This window comes from Durio zibethinus, unplaced genomic scaffold, assembly GCF_047325235.1.
Source record: "Durio zibethinus cultivar Kanyao isolate XHJ-2024 unplaced genomic scaffold, ASM4732523v1 HiC_scaffold_287, whole genome shotgun sequence".
Taxonomy (NCBI): Eukaryota; Viridiplantae; Streptophyta; class Magnoliopsida; order Malvales; family Malvaceae; genus Durio; species Durio zibethinus.
The window spans coordinates 20-12,500 of NW_028322910.1; the positions used below are offsets into that span (position 1 = coordinate 20).

General features: G+C 30.2%; 3 non-coding genes across 3 annotated transcripts; 1 reads left to right on the forward strand and 2 right to left on the reverse strand.

The window, feature by feature from the left end:
* Nucleotides 1–5,094: 5,094 nt before the first annotated feature.
* On the reverse strand, nucleotides 5,095–5,167 carry TRNAF-GAA (transfer RNA phenylalanine (anticodon GAA)). The gene has a single exon. It is a non-coding gene; the product is annotated as a tRNA-Phe (tRNA).
* A 2,844-nt stretch (nucleotides 5,168–8,011) lies between these two features.
* Nucleotides 8,012–8,084, forward strand: TRNAT-UGU (transfer RNA threonine (anticodon UGU)). The gene has a single exon. It is a non-coding gene; the product is annotated as a tRNA-Thr (tRNA).
* Nucleotides 8,085–9,462: 1,378 nt separating this feature from the next.
* On the reverse strand, nucleotides 9,463–9,549 carry TRNAS-GGA (transfer RNA serine (anticodon GGA)). Its single transcript has one exon. It is a non-coding gene; the product is annotated as a tRNA-Ser (tRNA).
* Nucleotides 9,550–12,481: the final 2,932 nt, after the last annotated feature.

A 12,481-nucleotide genomic window follows, 5' to 3' on the forward strand; every position in this document is an offset into this window, starting at 1 on the left:
GACCTTAAATCTTTGCGTACTCACCCATAATCGAATTGTTTGGGATTCAGAAGTGAAAGAAATCATTTTATCTACTAATAGCGGACAAATTGGCGTATTACCAAATCACGCGCCTATTGCCACAGTTGTAGATATAGGTATTTTGAGAATACGCCTTAACGACCAATGGTTAACGATGGCTCTGATGGGTGGTTTTGCTAGAATAGTCAATAATGAAATCACTATTTTTGGAAAGGATGCGGAAAAGGGTAGTGACATTGATCCACAAGAAGCTCAGCAAGCTCTTGAAATAGCGGAAGCTAACTTGAGGAAAGCTGAAGGCAAGAGGCAAACAATTGAGGCAAATCTAGCTCTCAGATGGGCTAGGACACGAGTAAAGGCTATCAACGCGATTTCGTAACTAGTTGGTTAATCGAAAGAATTTCCGTATAAACAGAACTTTCGTTTCTACATCCCATTTTTATTCTGCTGATTAAATAGAATCAAATACAATCAAAAGTGAAATAGTGAAATTTGATCTAACGAAAAATTTGAAAATTGAAAACGGAAATAGAATAGGATGAAAAAGATAGAAAATCAATAAAAGAAGGTGGGTAGAAAAACTTATTAGACACCGGGATCAATGGTATCTAATAAGTTCTACCTACTATTGGATTTGAACCAATGACTCCCGCCGTATGAAAGCAATACTCTAACCACTGAGTTAAGTAGGTCATTTATTATCATAAGGAATCATAAAGAGAAAGAAAAGGGACCTATCACATCGATGGATTATAAATCCGATATTACTTCTAAGCAATACCAATCAAACCGACCAAAAAGGTATGATTATGATGTTGGATCATGTAATATTCATCTTGACAAGAAATTATCTAAATAATATGATAAAATATGTATCACAAACACAAGGGCTATAGCTCAGTTAGGTAGAGCACCTCGTTTACACGCGCGCCAATGTTTTTCAGGGGAGTCTATCATGCAATCAAAAAAAATTGATCCTTTTGAGAAATCGATGTCTTACTCCATTACTTTGAAGGAACAAAACAAGAGAACAATAGCCTGACAAATGGTTTGGTTCGATTCGGGTGCCGTTTAGGCAGGAGCAGGATCCGAATCGAACCTATCATTGATTTGAGATATTGATAGGGCGAATACCCAGTCTATTCAATGCTAGGCATAATGAGTATAAGGACCTCAAAAATTCTCTTTTCGTCCTATGAATCTTAAGGTGTATGAAGTTTCATCTTTGATTTTTTAATCAGGATGATAGAGACTTCATTTAACTTAGGTTGATCTAGGCCAGAAGCAGACCTACGTCAAGATAAACTTTCCCTTCTTTGAAACACTTTGGTAGTGCTCCTGTATCAGTAATGAATCAGAGCACATGGAACCATCTTCCTTTTTTTTCTAAGAGAAAAAATATATATATGGTAGACTAACTGATATTTCTATCAGTTAATGAAAGAGCCCAATGCAAAAAAATGCATGTTGGGTCTTTGAAATAGGTCGAATCATTTTGATAATAATCAGTTCGATCTGTTTTACCGAGAAGGTCTACGGTTCGAGTCCGTATAGCCCTATATTTTATATTTTTATTTTATATTTTATTAATTTTTATATTTTATTAATTTTTATATTTTATTAATTTTTATATTTTATTAATTTAAAATATTTATTAAATTAATAAAAAAATATTTATTAAATTAATAAAAATGAAATGAAAATAATATTCTTAAAACTAAAGCAAACTAAAACAATAAAGAATATCCAAATACAAATAAAAAAAGTTGTATAGTTTTTTTCCTAATTATTGTATTCTTTGTTGATTGGAACTGGTCGCTTCCAGTTGCTTGGTTAAAATCATTCCCATAAGCTCGCTCACAGGGAGATCGCTCAGAAACTGAAAACAAAAGCGCATTTCAACAGAATCTCATAAATATATATAATATATATTAAATATATATATATAGATAATATATATATAGATAATATCTATAAAAAGATATAATATCTATAAAATATAGATAGAAAATAAAAAATGTATTCTATATATAACTATATATAAATTTATTCTATATTCTATATATAACTATATAATATACTATATAATATATATATAAATTTATTCTATATTCTATATATATTCTATATATATAATAGATAATAAGATAATAGAAAAGAGAAAAGGTTTTTTTTTTTTTTTTTTATTTCTAATACATATTAGATATTAGTTATATATTAGAATTCCTTTTATTTAGAAAAATACGAAATGAAGTGAAAACAAAAAAGTTTTACTTGTTTTGGATTTGTATAGTATTCTACTATACTATATAGTAATAGTATAAATATCTATGTAATAGTATAAATGTAATAGTATAAATATCTATTTATACTATTACTATACAAATTAGTACTATATCGAATACAAATTAGTACTATATCGAAATTAAATCGAAATAAGTGAAATGTAAATAGGATTAATTCCAATCAATAAATCTTAAAACGCAACAGCAAACAAACGAAACTAGACGATTCGATCAAACTGAATTGTTGGTTTGACTAAACAAACAGTTGTGGATGACTTGACAATGAATTCCAGGTCGAATCGACTAATCCGGTCTATTTTTCACATTCATAGGAGTTCGTCTATGTTTCTGCTTTACGAATATGATATTTTCTGGGCATTTCTAATAATATCAAGTGCTATTCCTATTTTGGCATTTCTAATTTCTGGAGTTTTAGCCCCGATTAGAAAGGGTCCAGAAAAACTTTCTAGTTATGAATCGGGTATAGAACCAATGGGCGATGCTTGGTTACAATTTCGAATCCGTTATTATATGTTTGCTCTAGTTTTTGTTGTTTTTGATGTTGAAACGGTTTTTCTTTATCCATGGGCAATGAGTTTCGATGTATTGGGGGTACCCGTATTCATAGAAGCTTTAATTTTCGTGCTTATCCTAATTGTTGGTTCAGTTTATGCATGGCGAAAAGGAGCATTGGAATGGTCTTAGTTCCTGAATATTCAGATAATAAAAAGAAAGAAAAAAGTAAAAATAATAATAACATTGAGTATGAATTCCATTGAATTTCCCTTACTTGATCGAACAACCCAAAACTCAGTTATTTCAACTACATTAAATGATCTTTCAAATTGGTCAAGACTCTCCAGTTTATGGCCGCTTCTTTATGGTACCAGTTGTTGCTTCATTGAATTTGCTTCATTAATAGGCTCACGATTCGACTTTGATCGTTATGGGCTGGTCCCAAGATCGAGTCCTAGACAAGCGGACCTAATTTTAACAGCTGGAACAGTAACAATGAAAATGGCTCCCTCTTTAGTGAGATTATATGAACAAATGCCCGAACCTAAATATGTTATTGCTATGGGCGCGTGTACAATTACAGGAGGGATGTTCAGTACTGATTCTTATAGTACTGTTCGGGGAGTCGATAAGCTAATTCCTGTGGATGTCTATTTGCCGGGCTGTCCCCCTAAACCCGAGGCAGTTATAGATGCTATAACAAAACTTCGTAAGAAAATATCTCGCGAAATCTATGAAGATCGAATTAGATCTCAACAGGGGGATCGGTGTTTTACTACCAATCACAAGTTTTGTCTTGTACGCAGTACTCATACTGGAAATTATAATCAAGGATTACTCTATCAACCACCATCTACTTCAGAGATTCCTCCTGAAACATTTTTCAACTACAAAAGTTCAATATCTTCCCACGAATTAGTGAATTAGGTAGGATTCAGAAACAGAATAACAAACAACGAATTAATCTTCATAAATTCGATTTCATCGTAAATGTGAAATACTTATCTTATACAAATTACAAATAAAAAAGAAAAGTGCGGGAGAGATAAAAAAGATGCAGGGCCGTTTGTCTGTTTGGCTAGTCAAACACGGGCTAGTTCATAGATCTTTGGGCTTCGATTACCAAGGAATAGAGACTTTACAAATAAAGCCCGAGGATTGGCATTCCATTGCTGTTATTTTATATGTATATGGTTACAATTATCTACGTTCCCAATGTGCTTATGATGTAGCACCAGGCGGACTGTTAGCCAGTGTGTATCATCTTACGAGAATAGAGTATGGTGTAGATCAACCGGAAGAAGTATGTATAAAAGTATTTGCTCCAAGGAGTAACCCTAGAATTCCGTCTGTTTTCTGGGTTTGGAAAAGTGCGGATTTTCAAGAACGAGAATCTTATGACATGTTGGGAATCTCTTATGAGAATCATCCACGACTGAAACGTATCTTAATGCCCGAAAGTTGGATAGGGTGGCCTTTACGTAAGGATTACATTGCCCCCAATTTTTATGAAATACAAGACGCTCATTGAATGATAAGAAACTAATTACAACTTCAAATATTCAAGGAATATTTGTACATTCTCTTCTAGCTCAAACGGAGGAATTGAGGTTTCATTCGTATTCTTATGGATAGGCTAATAAATAAAAAGAAATAAAAGACAATACATCATTGAAATTCTCGATTTTTGAAGATACCTTTTTATTTTATTTCGGACGAGCCGAGACAATAGGATGAACAACAAGGGTTCTATACCGTGAACTTTGTATCGCGCACATCACTTAGATGAACTCTAGAGAGTCACATAGAAAGGAATGAAGAAATGGAATATGAAAGAGAATACAAATAAATAAATGAAAGGGAATCGGATTCTATTTGTACTGTAGCTGAGATGAGTCTTGGTTATTTCTATCCTTGAACTCCTCTAGACCAGACTTTTGGTTGGGCCTTTCAACCAACTATTTTAATCTTTTTTTTTAATTAAATATGTATGAAGTATTAACATTCTTTTTGAATGTGAGGAGCCACAGCGTGAACAAATAAAAAAGAAGAGGAAAGATAATGAAATTTTTTTCTTTTACTACATTATTTATTTTTTTTACTACATTATAATTATAATAGACTCTTTGCTCATCTAAAAAATAGAAACAAAAAAAAAAAAAAAAATAAATAAAGAGAGGGTTTACTTCCAGATAGCTAGCTAGATAAGTATGTATTATGTCGATCTATATCAATTAATTTGTAGAGTAGATACTCATACAAATTAATCATACGCCGAGAACCAGATTTGAACTGGTGACACGAGGATTTTCAGTCCTCTGCTCTACCAACTGAGCTATCCCGACCATTACCGACGCATTATCCTCATAATACTAGATGACTTGGGTCTATGTCACTTAAAAATGAAAACAAAAAAAAAAACGAAAAAGTATTAAATTAAAAGGGGAATTTCTTGGATCTTTAAAAGGAAGACTTTGTAAATTTCAGTATGAGTAATGATATGGATTATGAATCATTCAAATAGGTATTCCTTGCTCAAGGGTGTTGATTTGTACGTATATCATATATATATCACAATATATCATATCACAAGACTTGTGATAAGAGAACAAAATTCTGCTAGGATACGCTTGTAAAATGGAAAAGAATAGGATGAATGAGAAACATAAGGAACTTTGAACCACTAACAAAAAGGGTAGGATAAAATAAATAGATAGCAAACGGGCTTTTTGGGGTTGGGGATAGAGGGACTTGAACCCTCACGATTTTTAAAGTCGACGGATTTTCCTCTTACTATAAATTTCATTGTTGTCGGTATTGATATTGACATGTAGAACGGGACTCTATCTTTATTCTCGTCCGATTAATCAGTTTTTCAAAAGATTTATCAGACTATGGAGTGAATGATTTGATTAATGAATATTCTATTCGATTCTTTCTTCAACTTGGAATCGATTCACAACAATTCTTTTTATTTTTCATATAAATTGATTTTGCATATAAATAAAAAAAATACGGGTTCGAGTCGTCTTTTTTGGTTTTTCATTAGTATACCTATTTATTTTATATTTTATATAGGTATATCTTGCATCCTTTCTGGAGTTTCGATATAAGGATTCCTTTACCAACAGTCAACCCCATTTGTTAGAATAGCTTCCATTGAGTCTCTGCACCTATCCCTTTTTTATTATTCTCGCTTGTTGAACCTTTGTTTATTTTCGTAAAATAATAGGATTTGGCTCAGGATTGCCCATTTTTCATTCCGGGGTTTCTCTGAATTTGAAAGTTATCACTTAGTAGGTTTCCATACCAAGGCTCAATCCAATCCAATTAAGTCCGTAGCGTCTACCAATTTCGCCATATCCCCTTTGTGTCTTGAGATTAGGATCTCATTAGGATGCACTTCCTTCCCCCTTTCTCCTTCCCTTCCTTTCCCCTTTCTTTCATTTATTTATTTTCTTTCTTTTTATGCGAAAACCGTTGAATTTAGTATTGAATTTAGTAGATATAGATACTGATTCTTATATCGAAGGGTCTTTACCTATTTTATTTCTTGTTTGTTTATCTTCTTTCGTCTCTATCGGAGACCCGTATTTATTTGGTCCAATCAGAAAATATTTTATCATTTCTGTATTCGCAATTCAATATAGATGGATATTCCATAACATATATATGCCCCCCTTACTCTCAGTTTTCTCAGGCAATTTACTCGAACGGTCGATTTTTTTTTTTTTTTTCGTCTTAGCTTCCGCCTTTATGAATGAAAACAAAAGAAAGGAGTCTCTCATCTCTCATTATGATCTGGATTTCATTTCTATGGGTTGCATCTTTTCTTTTTTCTTTAATTTTATTTTTATTCTTATTCTTTTATTAGACTATCCTATATAACCATAATAAGATAACTAAAAAAATAAAAATAAAAATGAAAATTGAATTTATTCATTATTAAAATTTATTCATTTTAAAATTTATTCATTATTAATTATTTATTTTCTAGTATAATAGCATAATAGCTAGAACTAATTATTCCATTCATTTCTATTTCGACTTCGAAGATAATTCGAATTAGTTAGTCTAAAAAACAAAGTTTCATTCTAATTATTTAGACTTATAACGTATCATTTATATAATGATAATATATATATAAATTATATATAAATATAAATTATATATAAATGCATAAAAATATTTTCACTATAATTATCTAATTATTAGACTCTATTTATAATTCTAAACTAAATATAAATAAATTAAATATATATTAAATCTATATTAAATATAAATAAATATTAAATATAAATAAATTAAATCTATATTAAATCTATCTATCTATATTAAAATTAAATCTATCTATTAAATTAAATCTATATCTATATCTATATAAAAAAAAAAAATTATATATAATTTAAATGTAAAATATACTAAAAATATACTAAAAAATACTAAAAATATAAAATAAAAAATATATATGCCATACATAATTTATGCCATATTTAATATAATCATATTTAATATAATGATATATAATAATATATAATAATATATAATAATGGTAGATTCAATCTAATATTCAATCTAATATTGATAGAATATAATAATTAAGAATAGAATAATATAATTCTATTTGATTATATTTTAATCATTCTATTTGATTATATTTTAATCATATTAAAAATGATATTTTAATTTATTTTTATAATTTTTATAATTATAATAAAATTAGAATTAAATTATAATAATATTATTATAATTTAATATTATTAAATATAATGTTATTAAATATTAATATGATTAAATTAAAATATGATTAAATTAAAATATCATTTTTAATATGATTAAAATATAATCAAATAGAATGATTAAAATATAATCAAATAGAATTATATTATTCTATTCTTAATTATTATATTCTATCAATATTAGATTGAATATTAGATTGAATCTACCATTATTATATATTATTATATATTATTATATATCATTATATTAAATATGATTATATTAAATATGGCATAAATTATGTATGGCATAAATATGGCATTTAAAATTTAAAATTCTAGTTTTTCTAAATTCTAGTCTATAATTCATATTAATAATTCATAGTAATTATGAATAACTAATAGATAGTTAATAGATAAGATCGTAATAGTTTGCTGAATTCCTATGGATACAAAATTTCTATTATTTGAGCCCGCTTAGCTCAGAGGTTAGAGCATCGCATTTGTAATGCGATGGTCATCGGTTCGATTCCGATAGCCGGCTTTCTCTATTTGTTTGCTTTTTTACTTTTTTACATGATTGATAATGTTTTTTTGAAATCAAAGAACATTGAAAAAGCTTTTTCCCCTTTTCTTTCCAAAGGTCAACGATCCGTTTATTATGTCGTAGAAACTTTCAATTAGGAATAAAATTGGAGGAGTTAGATCTTTGCAGAATAAATCAAGAAAAAAAAAAAGGAAACTTTTTTTGGTTTAATTTTTAGATTTTAATTTTTATATTTTATATTTAATATATATTTTATATTTAATATATTTATATATTATATATATTTTATTTTAATTTCTATTTTTTGTATACATTATATACAATATACATTATATACAATACAAAAAAGTATGGATATTGATCCAATTCATCTCATTAATATTTGTAGTACAATCCTTCAGTCGATTTCGCTTCATTTAGTTCAGTTTTAATTTAGGTTTATGAAATTTCAATAAAATTCAAATTAATAAGGAGTCTTTATGTCGCGTTACCGAGGGCCTCGTTTCAAAAAAATACGCCGTCTGGGGGCTTTACCGGGACTAACTAGTAAAAGTCCTAGAGCCGGAAGCGATCTTAGAAACCGATCGCGCTCCGGTAAAAAATCTCAATATCGTATTCGTTTAGAAGAAAAACAAAAATTGCGTTTTCATTATGGCCTTACAGAACGACAATTACTTAAATACGTTCGTATTGCCAGAAAAGCAAAAGGGTCAACAGGTCAGGTTTTACTACAATTACTTGAAATGCGTTTGGATAACATCCTTTTTCGATTAGGTATGGCTTCAACTATTCCTCAAGCCCGCCAATTAGTTAACCATAGACATATTTTAGTTAATGGTCGTACAGTAGATATACCAAGTTATCGCTGCAAACCCCGAGATATTATTTCAGCGAGGGATGAACAAAAATCTAGAACTCTGATTCAAAATTATCTTGATTCATCCACCCATGAGGAATTACCAAAGCATTTGACCCTTCACACATTACAATATAAAGGATTAGTCAATCAAATAATAGATAGGAAATGGGTCGGTTTGAAAATAAATGAATTGCTTGTCGTAGAATATTATTCTCGTCAGACTTAAACCTAACTAAAATAACAAAACAAGGGTTCTGCTCCCTTTTCACCTGAGTTAAGGTTAAGTAAAGGAAGACAGGGTAAGGGATTTGATTCGGAAATTTTATTTTTCTCCTATTCATGTATGATAGATCCGTAGGTAGATTTTCATCCCCTGTACGCTATTTTACGTATTCCGTATTAAAAAGAAATTGGGAATAGAGAATCTATATCAAAGAAGGGTCTAACTCTTTAGTATCTGTTCTTATTTGATTTGATACATTGTAGTCAGTTACATTGGCGAATTAGGTGAAGGTGCGGAAAGAGAGGGATTCGAACCCTCGGTAAACAAAAGTCTACATAGCAGTTCCAATGCTACGCCTTGAACCACTCGGCCATCTCTCCTACATAATTATTATGGCCGATAACCCGAGCGAATAGCGAGTTATTCATATTAGATTGTTCGAGAGGTACGAACAATATCAATTCTAACTAGAAAACTAGCTATAAAAATAGAAAACTTTTCATCACTTTTTTCAGCACTTTTTCTTTAGCCTCCCGACTCGAAGAAATTTTTTTGTGAGGGGGCTGTTAAAAATAAATAATATAATACGATAAACATATACCATATATATCTATTCATGTTTGCGAAAAAGGCACTCCCATCTTTTTTCTGATATTTCTACCGGACTGGATTAAATCAATGAATTGAAACGAATCAAATCAATCGATTGGTTTTTTTTTTTTAGACTATGCTTAATGGATATTTTTAGTTCATAATTCTCTTTAGACTCTAATTCCCCATTTCTATAAGAATTCTAAAATTCTTTTCCAGTTTTAGATCTCTCAACAACAACCTCTTACTCTGTAAATCTATTACAAATTCATAAATCCTCTAAGGGATTTTTATATTTGATTATATGTTGTATACCTGCTATGCACAAAACACAAAAAAGGGCAGTTATTTTATTTTCATCATAGAACGATTATTCGATTATTTTTCCTCTTTTTATCATAATTTAATCAAAACTTCTCTAATTTTGCTAATCTATCCTAATCCGTAGGATAAATTTTTTGATTCTTCAACTTCGATGAAATCGTAATAATTCTTTTTTCTTTTTATATTTTATTCTTATACTAATAAATTCTTATACTAATAAATTTGGATGAAATAAAATAGGATTCAAATATTTCTTTTTTTTTTTTTTTCTTGATTCCTGCCAAAAAAATTGAAGTAAAGTAGAGGGCTATATCTTTTTTTTTTTTTTTTTTATGGAATGGGTCTGCTTTTATGTTATTTCGTACTGTACGCTTCCTTTGTTTGTGAGATCCTTTTTTTTTTCTCACGAAGGGGTAATGAAAAGAGTTATAGAATGGATTGCTACCTATGCCTAGATCGCGGATAAATGGAAATTTTATTGATAAGACCTTTTCAATCGTAGCCAATATCTTATTACGAATAATTCCGACAACTTCAGGAGAAAAAGAGGCATTTACTTATTACAGAGATGGTGCGATTTGATTATTATTATATAATTATAATTATTTTATATATTTTAATTATTTTATATATATTTTTTTTTTTATTTTTATTTTACCGCTCTTAGTCTTAGGAAAAAGACACATGATTCGGAATAGAAAAAAAAAAAAAAAGACTATTGAAAAAAAAAAAGAAATCTACGCTTGTTGAAGGTGAAGTTTATAAATAAAGCAATTCCTTCTGTCGTGTATCCCCGATTAATGCAACCTCAGATGCTTCAATTGTTGATTCGAGTATTGAGCGAAAGGTTACACCTATGGGTCTGTATTGTGGGTCAACCCTACTACACTAGTACCAATAGGCGGCATAGAGGAAGAAGCACTACATCTAGGAATCAACAACACGAAAACTTTGTTATTGTTATAAAGGATTCCCTTTCCTTATCGGGATCGGAACTAAGAGAAATGGTTGGGACAACAAACATCCATCTTGTTCGTACTTTGGATACCCATATAACCATCGAAGATTGTTGAAGTGACTAATTCCTGGAAATTAAGGAGCGTTGAGAACAAAGAAATTGTTGGAGTTTACTTTATTTATCTAGTACGAACACGCTTGATGGTAAGAAAAGATCTTTTGCAAGAGGGTTGGCTAGAGATTTCTTGTAAAAACATTAGCCCCGCTCAGTTCATAATGACAATATTTCGACCTTTTTTTTAATTCCATGGATTATTCTCATTATGCACATAAAGGAGGAGCCGTATGAGGTGAAAATCTCACGTACGGTTTTGGAACGGAGAATTCGTTGAATCGAATGACGACCGTAACGGATGTCGGCTCAATCCGAAGGAAATTATGCGGAAGCCTTACAGAATTATTATGAAGCTATGCGACTAGAAATTGATCCCTATGATCGAAGTTATATACTCTATAACATAGGCCTTATCCACACAAGTAACGGAGAACATACAAAAGCTTTAGAATATTATTTTCGAGCACTAGAACGAAACCCGTTCTTACCACAAGCTTTTAATAATATGGCTGTGATCTGTCATTACGTGCGACTATCTCCACTATAGAAATAAAAAAAAAAAGGAAAGAAAGAGCAAATACGCTAGTAAATAAATACGCTAGTAAATAAAATAGGCTTTCTACATATTGCATCGTCCAAAAAACGATTTTTATCAGCTGTAACAAAAAAAGAAAAAAAAAAAAGAAACTTCATAGAAGTCAAAATATGAAGAAATATATATGCCTAGATACTTTATTCTATGGATAAAGGATCTAATTGATAGAGGAAGCACCGTAAAGATCAATTAGCGAGGTTTTGGGCCGATACAATAAAAATAAATAAGAACTGCTTATTTATGTCATGATATGAGATAAAAATTAGGAATCAACTTATGTAATAGAGCCGATCCCCTAAGTTATTGAGCAGCGGTGTAGCATCAGATCCCAAAGACAGTAAGTCTTTTTTATGAGGAAGAAGTCTTTTTCAAGGATTCTATATAAATTTATATATGATATGAAACCGAGATAGTTACCTTTCAGAAAAATCTAACGGACGATAATCCCGAAACGCCTATGCTTTATTTTTCTGAAGGTGGGAGAAAAGATAAAACTCATTATTAATTTAATCCAAATTAAAGTTTGAAACTCATGTAATTAACCTCTTTTGGTTAACCCGAGACAAATCGATAGGATCTATGAGAAATCTCATTCAATTGGATATATGGTAGGGTAAAAAAATGGGACACCAAAAGAATTGACTGCCGAGCCGTATGAGGTAGGAAACTCTCAAGTACGGTTCTAAGGGAAGGAATTGACCCGCCTATTCCGACCGGGGAGAACAGGCCA